The sequence below is a fragment of the Herpailurus yagouaroundi genome, unplaced genomic scaffold (assembly GCF_014898765.1).
Source record: "Herpailurus yagouaroundi ecotype Mexico unplaced genomic scaffold, PumYag 210, whole genome shotgun sequence".
NCBI classification, from domain to species: Eukaryota; Metazoa; Chordata; class Mammalia; order Carnivora; family Felidae; genus Herpailurus; species Herpailurus yagouaroundi.
This window is the reverse complement of record NW_024412441.1, coordinates 27,045,849-27,062,756: the sequence shown is the minus strand read 5'-3', so window position 1 is coordinate 27,062,756 and position 16,908 is coordinate 27,045,849.

The window sequence follows — 16,908 nt, the reverse complement described above, 5'->3', positions numbered from 1 at the left end:
ATAAACAAATATTGATATATTATTATAACTTAAGTCCATAATTCATATTAGGGCTTACTTTTTCTGTTGTACAGTGTCAGATAGAACACAAAACTGAATTTTAAGTAAGTTAAAAGTCAGAGATCACATGGTTTTCCCAGGGAAAATGAAATAGGCAAATAAAGTCCTTAATCACCATTAAATGCTTTGAGAAACACAATCCTGCTCAGGAAATCAGGTAGATTACTGATTTAGAATAGTTTGCTCCTAGAAGAGACAGTGGGATAACATGCTGCTTTTATAAGGTTTAAATTTACCAATTAAAAGTAGGCTGGAAGCCAATAACATTCATTTAACTGATTAGCTTAGATTAAAAAAATAATCTTGGATTCTCCAACTTGATTGAAGAGTAAATTCTCAGTTGACATACGCAAAAATCAGAGCCTTTTAAAAACAAGCATTTTCAGGGGCGCCTGGGTGGCGCAGTCGGTTAAGCGTCCGACTTCAGCCAGGTCACAGCCAGGTCACCATCTCGCGGTCCGGGAGTTCGAGCCCCGCGTCAGGCTCTGGGCTGATGGCTGGGAGCCTGGAGCCTGTTTCCGATTTTGTGTCTCCCTCTCTCTCTGCCCCTCCCCCGTTCATGCTCTGTCTCTCTCTGTTCCAAAAATAAATAAACGTTGAAAAAAAAATTTAAAAAAATAAAAATAAAAATAAAAACAAGCATTTTCATGTTAATTGTGAAACATCATTTGCAAGAATTTTCATGTTAAATTACATGACTTTACCAGGCTGGTTCAAATGTGTTGCATTTGCTGAAATAGCTACAAGCTACCTACCACTTCTCAGTGTGTCCTCCATAAAACTGAGCTTTGCCTCTGTTTCCAGAAAGATATACACATGCACTCTGTGCCATGAAGAGCATCTCTGATTGCTTGTAAGGATGGTAAGTGATCGATATGATATAATCAAATTGATTCTGATTTTTCAGACCACTTGTTTAAATGGTTTTGCTTTGGGGGAGAAGAAAAAAGGTATTGGGGGGCCCTCTGCTGGTGAACCCACATAACGGATGAAAATAGGTTAAGATTTTGGGAGGATAAAATAACCTGTTGCGGGGTCTACCATTTTTCACCCCTACCTTCCACACACCCAGTACTCTTAAAGAATTAGAAGATTAAGACTCAGAAACATAAAGGCTTACACTTCAGGTCTGTAGGGTGGAAAACAGAACTGGATGGGAAGCTCAGCTATTAAATGCAGTGAGACTGATAGGTTTTTTTTTCCAGCTTTACCAAGATATAATTGACAAATACAATTGTGGTATATTTAAAGCGTTCAACATGATAACTCCATATACATATACATTGTGAAAGGATGCCTACCATCGACTTCATTAACCCATCTGTCACCTCACATACACTTTTTTTTTTTTTTGGCAAGATAAGAACATATAAGTTCTACTTTCTTAGCAAATTTCAATTATACAATACGGTATAATCAACTATAGTCACCATGTTATACTTAGTGTATAAGTCTCAGACCTTATTAATCTTATAACTGAAAGTCAACCCCAAGTCTCTGGCAATCACCATTTCACTCTCTTTTTCTATGAGTTCTTTTTTCTTTTCTTTTCTTTTCTCTTTCTTTCTTTATTGCTTTTATTTATTTATTTATTTAGTCATGTAAGTGATACCATGCAGTATTTCTTTCTTTGTCTGGATTACTTCAATTAGCATGATGCTCTTCAGTTTCATCCATGTTTTCACAAATGGCAAGATTTCATCCTTTTTTTTTGCATTTTTTAAATTTATAAATGAAATTTATTGTTAAATTGGTTTCCATACAACACCCAGTGCTCATCCCAAAAGGTGCCCTCCTCAATACCCATCACCCACCCTCTCCTCCCTCCCACCCCCCATCAACCCTCAGTTTGCTCTCAGTTCTCAACAGTCTCTTATGCTTTGGCTCTCTCCCACTCTAACCTCTTTTTTTTTTTCCTTCCCCTCCCCCATGGGTTCCTGTTAAGTTTCTCAGGATCCACATAAGAGTGAAACCATATGGTATCTGTCTTTCTCTGTATGGCTTATTTCACTTAGCATCACACTCTCCAGTTCCATCCACGTTGCTACAAAAAGCCATATTTCAATTTTTCTCATTGCCACGTAGTATTCCATTGTGTATATAAACCACAATTTCTTTATCCATTCATCAGTTGATGGACATTTAGGCTCTTTCCATAATTTGGCTATTGTTGAGAGTGCTGCTATGAACATTGGGGTACAAATGCCCCTATGCATCAGTACTCCTGTGTCCCTTGGATAAATTCCTAGCAGTGCTATTGCTGGGTCATAGGGTAGACCTCTATTTTTAATTTTCTTAGGAACCTCCACACTGCTTTCCAGAGCGGCTGCACCAATTTGCATTCCCACCAACAGTGCAAGAGGGTTCCCATTTCTCCACATCCTCTCCAGCATCTATAGTCTCCTGATTTGTTCATTTTGGCCACTCTGACTGGCTTGAGGTGATACCTGAGTGTGGTATTGATTTGTATTTCCCTGATAAGGAGCGACGCTGAACATCTTTTCATGTGCCTGTTGGCCATCCAGATGTCTTCTTTAGAGAAGTGTCTATTCATGTTTTCTGCCCATTTCTTCACTGGGTTATTTGCTTTTCGGGTGTGGAGTTTGGTGAGCTCTTTATAGATTTTGGATACTAGCCCTTTGTCCGATATGTCATTTGCAAATATCTTTTCCCATTCCATTGGTTGCCTTTTCGTTTTGTTGGTTGTTTCCTTTGCTGTGCTGAAGCTTTTTATCTTCATAAGGTCGCAGTAATTCACTTTTGCTTTTAATTCCCTTGCCTTTGGGGATGTGTTGAGTAAGATAAGAGATTGCTACGGCTGAGGTCAGAGAGGTCTTTTCCTGCTTTCTCCTCTAAGGTTTTGATGGTTTCCTGTCTCACATTCAGGTCCTTTATCCATTTTGAGTTTATTTTTGTGAATGGTGTGAGAAAGTGGTCTAGTTTCAACCTTCTGCATGTTGCTGTCCAGTTCTCCCAGCACCATTTGTTAAAAGGACTGTCTTTTTTCCATTGGATGTTCTTTCCTGCTTTGTCAAAGATTAGTTGGCCATACGTTTTTGGGTCTAGTTCTGGGGTTTCTATTCTATTCCATTGGTCAATGTGTCTGTTTTTGTGCCAATACCATGCTGTCTTGATGATGACAGCTTTGTAGTAGAGGCTAAAGTCTGGGATTGTGATGCCTCCTGCTTTGGTCTTCTTCTTCAAAATTACTTTGGCTATTCGGGGCCTTTTGTGGTTCCATATGAATTTTAGGATTGCTTGTTCTAGTTTCGAGAAGAATGCTGGTGCAATTTTGATTGGGATTGCATTGAATGTGTAGATAGCTTTGGGTAGTATTGACATTTTGACAATATTTATTCTTCCAATCCATGAGCAGGGAATGTCTTTCCATTTCTTTAAATCTTCTTCAATTACCTTCATAAGCTTTCTATAGTTTTCAGCATACAGATCCTTTACATCTTTGGTTAGATTTATTCCTAGGTATTTTATGCTTCTTGACGCAATTGTGAATGGGATCAGTTTCCTTATTTGTCTTTCTGTTACTTCATTGTTAGTGTATAAGAATGCAACTGATTTCTGTACCTTGATTTTGTATCCTGCAAATTTGCTGAATTCATGTATCAGTTCTAGCAGACTTTTGGTGGAGTCTATCGGATATTCCATGTATAATATCATGTCATCTGCAAAAAGCGAAAGCTTGACTTCGTCTTTGCCAATTTTGATGCCTTTGATTTCCTTTTGTTGTCTGATTGCTGATGCTAGAACTTCCAGCACTATGTTAAACAACAGCGGTGAGAGTGGGCATCCCTGTCGTGTTCCTGATCTCAGGGAAAAAGCTCTCAGTTTTTCCCCGTTGAGGATGATGTTAGCTGTGGGCTTTTCATAAATGGCTTTTATGATCTTTAAGTATGTTCCTTCTATCCCGACTTTCTCAAGGGTTTTTATTAAGAAAGGGTGCTGGATTTTGTCAAAGGCCTTTTCTGCATCGATTGACAGGATCATATGGTTTTTCTCTTTTTTTTTTGTTAATGTGATGTATCACGTTGATTGATTTGTGAATGTTGAACCAGCCCTGCATCCCAGGAATGAATCCCACTTGATCATGGTGAATAATTCTTTTTATATGCCGTTGAATTCGATTTGCTAGTATCTTATTGAGAATTTTGGCATCCATATTCATCAGGGATATTGGCCTGTAGTTCTCTTTTTTTACTGGGTCTCTGTCTGGTTTAGGAATCAAAGTAATACTGGCTTCATAGAATGAGTCTGGAAGTTTTCCTTCCCTTTCTATTTCTTGGAATAGCTTGAGAAGGATAGGTATTGTCTCTGCTATAAACGTCTGGTAGAACTCCCCTGGGTAGCCATCTGGTCCTGGACTCTTATTTGTTGGGGAATTTTTGATAACCGATTCAATTTCTTCACTGGTTATGGGTCTGTTCAAGCTTTCTCTTTCCTCCTGATTGAGTTTTGGAAGAGTGTGGGTGTTCAGGAATTTGTCCATTTCTTCCAGGTTGTCCAATTTGTTGGCATATAATTTTTCATAGTATTCCCTGATAATTCTTTGTATCTCTGAGGGATTGGTTGTAAAAATTCCATGTTCATTCATGATTTTATATATTTGGGTCATCTCCCTTTTCTTTTTGAGAAGCCGGTTAGAGGTTTATGAATTTTGTTTATTTTTTCAAAAAACCAACTCTTGGTTTCGTTGATCTGCTCTACAGTTTTTTTAGATTCTATATTGTTTATTTCTGCTCTGATCTTTATTATTTCTCTTCTTCTGCTGGGTTTAGGCTGCCTTTGCTGTTCTGATTCTAGTTCCTTTAGGTGTGCTGTTAGATTTTGTATTTGGGATTTTTCTTGTTTCTTGAGATAGGCCTGGATTGCAATGTATTTTCCTCTCAGGACTGCGTTCGCTGCGTCCCAAAGCGTTTGGATTCTTGTATTTTCATTTTCGTTTGTTTCCATATATTTTTTAATTTCTTCTCGAATTGCCTGGTTGACCCACTCATTCGTTAGTAGGGTGTTCTTTAACCTCCATGATTTTGGAGGTTTTCCAGGCTTTTTTCTGTGGTTGATTTCAAGCTTCATAGCATTGTGGTCTGAAAGTATGCATGGTATGATTTCAATTCTTGTAAACTTATGAAGGGCTGTTTTGTGACCCAGTATATGACCTATCTTGGAGAATGTTCCATGTGCACTCGAGAAGAAAGTATATTCTGTTGCTTTGGGATGCAGAGTTCTAAATATATCTGTCAAGTCCATCTGATCCAATGTCTCATTCAGGGCCCTTGTTTCTTTATTGACCGTGCGTCTAATTGATCTATCCATTTCTGTAAGTGGGGTGTTAAAGTCCCCTGCAATTACCACATTCTTCTCAATAAGGTTGCTTATGTTTATGAGTAATTGTTTTATATATTTGGGTGCTCCGGTATTCGGCGCATAGACATTTATAATTGTTAGCTCTTCCTGATGGATAGACCCTGTCACTATTATATAATGTCCTTCTTCATCTCTTGTTACAGCCTTTAATTGAAAGTCTAGTTTGTGTGATATAAGTATGGCTACTCCAGCTTTCTTTTGGCTTCCAGTAGCATGATAAATAGTTCTCCATCCCCTCACTCTCAATCTAAAGGTGTCCTCAGGTCTAAAATGAGTCTCTTGTAGACAGCAAATAGATGGGTCTTGTTTTTTTATCCATTCTGATACCCTCTGTCTTTTGGTGGCGCATTTAATCCATTTACATTCAGTGTTATTATAGAAAGATAAGGGTTTAGAGTCATTGTGATGTCTGTATGTTTTATGCTTGTAGTGATGTCTCTGGTACTTTGTCTCACAGGGTCCCCCTTAGGATCTCTTGTAGGGCTGGTTTAGTGGTGACAAATTCCTTCAGTTTTTGTTTGTTTGGGAAGACCTTTATCTCTCCTTCTATTCTAAATGACAGACTTGCTGGATAAAGGATTCTCGGCTGCATATTTTTCCTGTCTAGCACACTGAAAATCTCATGCCAATTCTTTCTGGCCTGCCAAGTTTCAAAAGAGAGATCAGTCACGAGTCTTATAGGTCTCCCTTTATATGTGAGGGCACGTTTACCCCTTGCTGCTTTCAGAATTTTCTCTTTATCCTTGTATTTTGCCAGTTTCACTATGATATGTGGTGCAGAAGATTGATTCAAGTTACGTCTGAAGGGAGTTCTCTGTGCCTCTTGGATTTCAATGCCTTTTTCCTTCCCCACTTCAGGGAAGTTCTCAGCTATTATTTCTTCAAGTACCCCTTCAGCACCTTTCCCTCTCTCTTCCTCCTCTGGGATACCAATTATGCGTATATTATTTCTTTTTAGTGTATCACTTAGTTCTCTAATTTTCCCCTCATACTCCTGGATTTTTTTATCTCTCTTTTTCTCAGCTTCCTCTTTTTCCATAACTTTATCTTCTAGTTCACCTATTCTCTCCTCTGCCTCTTCAATCCGAGCCGTGGTGGTTTCCATTTTGTTATGCATTTCGTTTAAAGCGTTTTTCAGCTCCTCGTGACTGTTCCCTAGTCCCTTGATCTCTGTAGCAAGAGATTCTCTGCTGTCAGCTATACTGTTTTCAAGCCCAGCGATTAATTTTATGACTATTATTCTAAATTCACTTTCTGTTATATTATTTAAATCCTTTTTGATCAGCTCATTAGCTGTTGTTATTTCCTGGAGATTCTTCTGAGGGGAATTCTTCTGCTTGGTCATTTTGGATAGTCCCTGGCGTGGTGAGGACCTGCAGGGCACTTCCCCTGTGCTGTAGTGTATAAGTGGAGTTGGTGGGCGGAGCCGCAGTCAGACCTGATGTCTGCCCCCAGCCCACCGCTGTGTCCACAGTCAGACTGGTGTGTGCCTTCTCTTCCCCTCTCCTAGGGGCGGGATTCACTGTGGGGTGGGGTGGCCTGTCTGGGCTACTTGCACACTGCCAGGCTTGTGATGTTGGGGATCTGGCGTCTTAGCTGGGGTGGGTAGGCCAGGTGCCCAGGGGCAGGAGGGGCATGCTTAGCTTGCTTCTCCTTAGGTGATCCACTTCAGGAGGGGCCCTGTGGCCGCAGCAGGGAGTCAGATCCGCTGCCGGAGGTTTGGCTCTGCAGAAGCGCAGAGTTGGGTGTTTGCGCGGAGCGAGCAAGTTCCCTGGCAGGAACTGGTTCTCTTTGGGATTTTGGCTGGGGGATGGGCGGGGGAGATGGCGCTGGCGAGAGCCTTTGTTCCCCACCAAACTGAGCTCTGTCGTCAGGGGGCTCAGCAGCTCTCCTTCCCTTTGTCTTCCAGCCTTCCTGCTTTCTGAGCAGAGTTGTTAACTTATGACCTCCCAGCCGCTAAGTCGCGCTTGCTGTCGGAACACAGTCCATCAGGCCCCTCCGCTCTTTGCAAGCCAGACTCAGGGGCTCTGCTTGGCCGGCGAGCCGCCCATCCGCCCCGGCTCCTTCCCGCCAGTCCGTGGAGCGCGCACCGCCTCGCCCCCCTTCCTACCCTCTTCCGTGGGCCTCTCGTCTGCGCTTGGCTCCGGCGACTCCATTCTGCTAAGCCTCTGGTGGTTTTCTGGGTTGTTTAGGCAGGTGTAGGTGGAATCTAAGTGATCAGCAGGACGCGCGGTGAGCCCAGCGTCCTCCTACGCCGCCCTCTTCCCTCTCTTCCTCTCATCCTTTTTTTAAGTTTATTTATTTTAAGAGAGAAAGAGTATGCATGCACATGCAAACAGGGATGGGGCAGAGAGAGGAAAGAGAGAATCCAAGGCAGGCTTCACGCTGTCAACACAGTGCCTAAGGCAGGTCTCAATCCCATGAAGTAAGAGATCATGACATGAGCCCAAATCAAGAGTCAGGTTCAGAGGAGCCAAGATGGCGGAGCAGCATGAAAGTTTTTTTTTTGTTTTTTTGAGTCTTGCAACCATGAAACACAGCCTGATCAACACTAAACCATTCTTCACACCTAGAAAACTGATTTGAGGATTAGCACAACAATCTGCACAATCTGAACTACAGAATTCAGCAGGTACGTGGTGCAGACAGGTGAACTGGGAGAGAGATAATCCGCAGAGGGCAAGGAAGTTTTCTTGCTTGCAGAGAGAGGACTGAGAAGGGGGGAGAGTTCAGGAAAAGCACTTCCCCCAAAAGCAGCTGGAGAGAAAGTGGAAAAGTGGAAACGGCCACAAGCACTGAACTAAAACTGGAGAAAGGAGAAAGGAGAAAGGAGATGGTTTAAATTCTATTAAGACTCTATAAACAGGGGGAGCACAGAGTCTGAAACTCTGAAGCTCAACACCTGTTGGAGCTCTGGTGGGAAGGACAAATCCCCAGGAACAGAGTGGGGTCCAGGAGGTTTTCAGACCACATGGAGAGAAGCGGTTCCACTGCTGGAAGGACATTTGGTAGAAGGTCTGCAGACACTCGGTCCCAGCAGACCCCAGAGAACAACCACATTCGCTGGTGCTGGAACAATGTCATTAAGATGAAACCTGCTGCCAGATGTGTGTTGTGTGTACATGGAATCTTGTGTACATGATCATGTGAACTTTTTCTGTGGTAGGCTAGTGCCCAGCCATGGTCTCTGGGCATAAGCAGCATCATGGTCTTGTAAACATTACTGGGTGCAGCTGGCCCCTGGCTATTGCTCGGTGACATCCTCCCCAGAGGATCTGAGCGGGACAAAGCCACAGTCCCTCAAAACTGAGGGGTTGGGAAACACAGCCACATCTGAGATAAACTCAGGAGGGAGGTACTGCCTGGCAACCTGACGGCTCGGTCACACACAGTGTAAAAGCAGGGAGTGGATGGAAGCCAGAGATAAAGGACAGTGCTTGGTTGCTGGTCAGGAAGAGCACAGAGTTCCAATACTAGAGACTGGGTAGTTAGGAGATGACATTTTCAACCCTCCCATGCACCTACATATACACCTACAAGCTCCACAACGATGGACCACAGTAAGCTAATCAGTGACATCTAGTGAAGAATTGAGTTGTTACACTAAGCCACACCCAACTGGGCCAACCTCGCTTTTTAGGAACACCACAAATCTCTCTGCCAGCTTACTTTATGGACTAAAAGTGCTTCATAGTTTGACTTCTAGGGGAAACAGATGTAACTTCTGTCATACTTCCGTCAGATCGCTGGTCTATGTATTCAATTTTATTTTATTTTTCTTTCATTTCTTTTCCTTGAATACAGAAAGAGGAAACAATTATTTTTATTTTCAATTTTTATTAAATATATTTTCCTTTATTTTTTCTACTAGATTTTTACTTTTTTTGTAAATTTTTCAAATTCTATTTTACTTCTATCATTTCACTTTATTCTATTTCATTGCATTCATTTTCTCAAGATTTCAAACATTTTCCTTTTTTTCTTTTTTCTTTTTTCTTTTTTTTCTTTTTTCTAATCTATCAAGCTCCTTTCAATAACCAGACTAAAACACACCTAGAATCTAGCATCATTTATTTGATGTTTTTTCTGTGTGTGTTGTTTTTAATTTTTTAATTTAAATTGTTTTACCTAGTCAATTTCTTTTCTTCCTTCAAAATGATGAAAAGAAGAAATTCACCCCAAAGAAAGAGCAGAAAGAAACGGCAGCTAGGGATTTAATCAACACAGAAACAAGGAAGATGTCTGAACCTCAATTTAGAACCACAATAATAAGAATATGAGCTGGGGTTGAAAATAGATTAGAATCTCTCTCTGAGAGATAATAGAAGTAAAAGCTAGTCAGAGTGAAATTTAAAAAAATGCTATAACTGAGCTGCAATCTTGAAGGGATGCCATGGTGGCAAGGATGGATGAGGCAGAGCAGCGAATCAGCAATATAGAGGACAAACTTATGGAGAATAATGAAGCAGAAAAAAAGAGGGAGACTAAGACAAAAGAGCGCAATTTAAGAATTAGAGAAATCAGTGACTCATTAAAAAGGAATGACATCAGAATCATAGGGGGCACAGAAGATGAGAGAGAAAAAGGGGTAGAAGGATATGTGAGTGAATCATAGCAGACAACTTTCCTAACATGGGGAAAGACACAGACATCAAAATCCAGGAAACACAGAAGACTTCCTTAAGATTCAACCAAAACAGACCATCAACAAGGCATATCATAGTCAAATTCACAAAATACTCAGGCAAGGAAAGAATCATGAAAGCAAGAAGGAAAAAACAGTCCTTAACCTACAAGGGAAGACAGATCAGGTTTGCAGCAGACCTGTCCACAGAAACGTGGCAGGCCAGAAAGGAGTGGCAGGATATATTCAATGTGCTGAATCAGAAAAATATGCAGCCAGGAATTCCTTATCCAGCATGGCTGTCATTCAGAATAAAAGAAAAGATTAAAAGTTTCCCAGGCAAACAAAAATTAAAGGAGTTCATGACCACTAAACCAGCCCTGCAAGAAATTTTAAGGGGGACTCTCTGAGGAGAGAAAAGATGGGAAAAAAACCCAAAAGCAACAAAGACTAGAAAGGACTGTAGAACACCACCAGAAACTCCAACTCTACAAGAAACATAATAGCAATAAACTCATATCTTTCAGTACTCACTCTAAATGTCAATGGACTAAATGCTCCTATCAAAAGACACAGGGTAACAGAATGGATAAGCAAAGACAAGATCCATTTATATGTTGTTTACAAGAGATCCACTTTGGACCTAAAGATACCTTCAGACTGAAAGTAAGGGGATGGAGACCATCTATCATGCTAATGGTCAATAAAAGAAAGCTGGAGTAGCCATACTTATATCAGACTATCTAGACTTTAAAATAAAGACTGTCACAAGAGATGAAGAAGGGCATTATATCATAATTAAGGGGTCTATCCAACAAGAAGACCTAACAATTGTAAATATTTATGCTCCAAATGTGGAGCACCCAAACATGTAAATCAATTTATTAGAAAAATAAACTCATTGATAATAATACCATAATAGTAGGGGACTTCAACACCTGACTTAGAGCAATGGACAGATCATCTAATCAACAAATCAACAAGGAAACAATGGCTTTGAATGACACACTGGACCAGATGGACTTAACAGATATATTCAGAATATTTCATCCTAAAGCAGCAGAATATACATTCTTCTCCAGTGCACATGGAACGTTCTCTAGAATAGATCACATACTGGGACACAAATCAGCCCTCAAGAACTACAAAAAGATCAAGATCATACCATGCATATTTTCAGACCACAATGCTATGAAATTCGAAGTAAACTACAAGAAAACATTTGGAAAGATAACAAATACTTGGAGACTAAAGAACATTCTACTAAAGAATGAATGGTCTACCCAAACAGTTAAAGAGGAAATTAAAAAGTACATGGAAGCCAGGCGTCTGGTGGCTCAGTTGGTTAAGCATCTGACATTGGCTCAGGTCATGATCTCACGGTTCATGGGTTCAAGCCCCACATAGGGCTCTGTGCTGAGGGCTCACAGCCTGGAGCCTGCTTTGGATTCTGTGTCTCCCTCTCTCTCTCTGTCCCTCCCTAGCTTGTATTTGTCTCTCTCTCTCTCTCCCTCTCTCAAAAATAAACATTAAATTTCTTTAAATAACATGAAAGCCAATGAAAATGATAACAACATAGCCCAAAACCTCTGGGACGCAGCAAAGATGGTCATAAAAGGGAAGTATATAGCAATCCAGGCCTTCCTAAAGAAGGAAGAAGTGTTTCAGATACACAACCTGACCTTACACCTTAAAAAGCTGGAAAAAGAGCAGCAAATAAATCCTAAAACGAGCAGAACAGGAAATAATAAAGGTTAGAACAGAAATCAATGCTATTGAAACAAACAAACAACAGCAACAACAACAACAACAACAACAACAACAACAACAACCACACGGTAGAAAAGATCAATGAAACCCAAAATTGGTTCTTTGAAAGAATTAATAAAATTGGTAACCCCCTAGACAGTTTTATCAAAAAGAAAAAGGAAAGGACCCAAATAAATAAAATCAAGAATGAAAGGGTAGAGATCACAGCCAACACAGCAGAAATAAAAACAATAATAAGGGACTATTATGAGCAATTATATGCGAATAAAATGGGCAATCTGGAACAAATGGACAAATTCCTAGAAACATCTGCACTACCAAAATTGAAACAGGAAGAAATAGAAAATTTGTAAAGATCCATAAGCAGTAAGGAAATCAAATTAGTAATCAAAAACCTCCCAAAAAACAAGAGTCCAGGGCCAGATGGCTTTCCAGGGGAATTGTACCAAACATTTGAAGGAAGATTTAAGCCCTATTCTCTTGAATCTGTTCCAAACAATAGAAATGGAAGGAAAACTTCCAAACTTTTTCTGGTAAAGCCAGCATTACCTTGATTCCAAAACCAGAGAAAGACACCTCTGAAAAGGAGAACTATAGACCAATTTCCCTGATGAACACGGATGCCAAAATCCTCAACAAGATATTAGCCAACCAGATGCAAGAACACATTTAAAAATTATTCACACGACCAAATGGGATTTATGCCTGGGATACAGGGCTGGTTCCATATCCGCAAAACAATCAATATGATCCATCACATCAATAAAAGACAGGACAAGAACCACATGATCCTCTCAATAGATTCAGAAAAATCATTTGACATAATGCAGCATTCTTTCTTCATAAAAACCCTCAAGAAAGTAGGGAGAGAAGAAGCATACCTTGAGATCATATAAGCCATATATGAACGACCCAATGCTAATATCCTCAATAGGGAAAAACTGAGAGCTTTCCCCCTAAGGTCAGGAACAAGACAGGGATGTCCACTCTCGCCACTGTTACTCAGCATAGTATTGGAAGTCTTAGCCTCAGCCATCAGAAAACACAACGAAATAAAATGCATCTAAATCGGCTAGGAGGAGGTCAAACTTTCACTCTTTGCAGATGACATGATACTCTATATGGAAAACCCAAAAGATTCCACCAAAAAACTTCTAGAACTGATTCATGAATTCAGCAAAATGGCAGGATATAAAATCAATGCACAGAAATCTGTTGCATTCCTATACACCAACAATGAAGTGACAGAAAGAGAAATCAAGGAATCTATCCCATTTACATTTGCACCAAAAACCATAAAATACTTGGGAGTAAATCTAACAAATAGGTGAAAAATCTATACACTGAAAATTATAGAAAGCTTATGAAAGAAATTGAAGAAGACACACAAAAAAGTGAAAAAATATTCCATGCTTCTGGATAGGAAGAACAAATATTGTTAAAATGTCAATACTACCAAAAGCAATCTATATATCAATGTAATACCTATCAAAATAACACCAGCATTCTTCACAGAGCTAGAACAAATAATCCTAAAATTTGTATGGAAACAGAAAAGACCCCGAATAGCCAAAGTGATCTTGAAAAAGAAAACCAAAGCAGGAGGCATCACAATACCATACTTCGAGCTGTATTACAAAGCTGAAATCATCAAGACAGTATGGTACTGGCACAAGAACAGACACTCAGATCAATGGAACAGAATAGAGAACCCAGAAATGGATTCACAAGTGTATGGCCAACTAATCTTTGACAAGACAGGAAAGAATATTCAGTGGAATAAATACAGTCTTTTCAAGTGGTACTGGGAAAACTGGACAGCAACATGCAGAAAAATGAACATGGACCCCTTTCTTACACCATACACAAAAATAAACTCGAAATGAATGGAAGACCTAATTGTAAGACAGAAAGCCATCAAAATCTTCGAGGAGAAAGCAGGAAAAAACCTCTTTGATCTTGGCCACAGCAACTTCTTACTCAACACTTCTCCAGAGGCAAAAGAAACAAAAGCAAAAATGAACTATTAGGACCTCATCAAAATAAAAAGCTTCTGCACTGCGAAGAAAACAATCAGCAAAACTAAAAGGCAATCGATGGAATGGGAGAAAACATTTACAAACGACATATCAAATAAAGGGTTAGAATCCAAAATCTATAAAGAACTTATCAAACTAAAAGCCCCAAAACAAATAATTCAGTGAAGAAATGGGCAAACGACATGAATAGACGCTTTTCCAAAGAGGACATCCAGATGGCCAACAGACACATGAAAAAATGCTCAGCATCACTCATTATCTGGGCAATACTAATCAAAACCACAATGAGATACCACCTCACACCTGTCAGAATGGCTAACATTAACAACAACAGATGCTGGCGGGGATACAGAGAAAGAACATCTCTTTTGTGCTGCTGGTGGGAATACAAACTGGTGCAGCCACTCTGGAAAACTGTAAACAGATTCCTCAAAAATTAAAAATAGAACTACCCTATGACTCAGCAACTGCACTACTAGATATTTCCTATGGGCACAGGTATGCTGTTTCGATGGGGCACATGCACCCCAATGTGTATAGCAGCACTATCAACAATAGCGAAAGTATGGAAAGAGCCCAAATGTCTATCGATGGATGATTGGATAAAGAAGATGTGGATATACAATGGAGTATTACTCAACGATTAAAAAGAATGAAATCTTGCCATTTAAACTATGTGGGTGGATCTAGAGGGTATTATGCTAAACGATCTTAGAGAAAGACAAATATCATATTACTTCACTCATATGAGGACTGGGTTCTCTATTCTGTTCTATTGATCTTTGTATCTGTGTGCCAGTACCATACTGTTTAGATTATTATGGTTTGTAATATAGTTTGGAATTAGGAAAAGTGATGCCTCCAGCTTTTAAAAAAATTACTATTATTATTTTTTTATTCCTCAAGATTGCTTTGGCTATTTGGAGTCTTTGTGGTTTCACATGAATTTTAGGACTGTCATTTCTATTTCTATGAAAAATGCCATTGGAATTTTGGTAGGGGTTCTTTTGAATCTGTATATCACTTCATGTAGTATGAATGTTTTAGCAATATTAATTCTTCTGATTCATGAACACAAAATATCTTTCCGTTTTTCTTTTTGTATTCCTCTCATTAATGTCTTCTAGTATTCAATGCCCAGTTCTTTCACCTCCTTGGTTAAATTCATTCCTAAGTAGTTGATTCTTTTAGATGCTACTGTAAATGGATTTTCTTTTTAAAAAAATTTAATGTTTATCATTTTTGGGAGAGAGAGAGACGCGTGAGCAGGAGACGGTCAGTGAGAGAGGGAGACACAGAATCTGACACAGGCTCCAAGCTCTGAGCTTTCAGCAGAGTCCGATGTGGGGCTCGAACTCAACATCAGGTCATGTGATCATGACTTGAGCTGAAGTCAGATGCTTAACAGACTGAGCCACCCAGGCGCCCCATGGGATTGTTTTCTTAATTTCTCTGATAGTTTATTATTAGTGTATAGAAGCACAACTGATTTTAGTATGTTGATTTTGAATCCTGAAATTGGTTTATTAGCTCTAACAGTTGTTTTGGTGGGGTCTTTAAGGTTTTCTATATATGTGTAAGATCATGTCATCTGCAAATAGATACCATTTTACTTTTCCCTTTCAGATTTGGATTCCTTTTAATTATTTTTCTTACCTCATTGCTCTTACTTCGACTTCCAGTACTATGTTGAATAACAGTGGTATGAGTGAACACCCTTATATTGTTCCTGATCTTAGAAAAAAAGTTTTCAGCTTTTTACCACTGAGTATGATGCTAGCTGCAGTCTCATTATATATGGCCGTTATTATGTTGAAGCACATTATATCTAGACAAAATTTGTTGAGTGATTTTATCATGAAAAGATGTTGAATCTTGTCAATTACATTTTCTGAATCTGTTCAGACCATCATATATATGTTTTGTTATTCTTTTTGTTAATGTGGTCTGTCACATTAATTGACTTGCGTATGTTCAACTATCCTTGTATCCCAGGGATAAATTCCACTTGATCATAATTTGTGATCTTTTTAAGGTGCTATTGTATTTGATTTGCTATTTTTCTTATTTTTTTAAAAAATTATTTATTTGTATTTGAGATTGAGACAGAGTGTGAGCAGGGAAGGGGCAGAGAGACAGGGAGACACAGAATCTGAAGCAGGCTCCAGGCTCCAAGCTGTCAGCACAGAGCCTGATGTGGGGCTTGAACTCACAAACCATGAGATCATGACTTGAGATGAAGTTGGACTCTCAACCAACTGAGCCATCTAGACACTCCAATGATTTTCTAATATTTTGATGAGTATTTTTGCACGTATATTTATTTGAGATATTAATTAGCCTGCAGTTTTCTTTTCTTGTAGTGTCATCTTACTTGGTACCAGTGTAGTGCTGACCTTGAAAAATTAATTTGGAAGTGTTCCTTCTATTTTTGGAAGAGTTTGAGAAGGATTGACCTTAATTTTTCTTTCAATGTTTGGTAGAATTCACCACCCAATCTGGTCTTAGACTTTTTTCGAGGGGGAGGGAAATGTTTCTGAGAACTGATCCAATCTCCTTATCAGTAATTGGTCTGTTCACATTTTCAGTTTGTTCATGATTTGTTTCAGATAGGTTGTATGTTTCTACCAATTTTTCCATTTCTTTTAGGTTATATAATTTTTTGGTATATAGTTGTTCAAAGTAGACTCTTATGATCCTTTGTATTTCTGTGGTATCACTTGTAATATTTTCTCTTTTACTTCTGATTTTGAGTCCTTTCTCTTAGTTTCTTAGTCTAGCTAAAGGTTTATGAATTTTGTTTATCTTTTCAAAAATTAAGCTCTTAGTTTCACTGATCTTTTCTATTGTCCATTTAGTCTCTATCTAATTTATTTCCACTCTGATCCTTGTTATTTCCTTTTTTTTACTAACTTTGGGCTCCATTTGTTCCTCTTTTTCTACTTTCTTGAAGTGCAAATTTAGATTTTTTATTTTAGATCTTTCTTTTTTTTAAGTATGCATTTATTGCTATTAATTTCTCTTTAAGAACTGCTT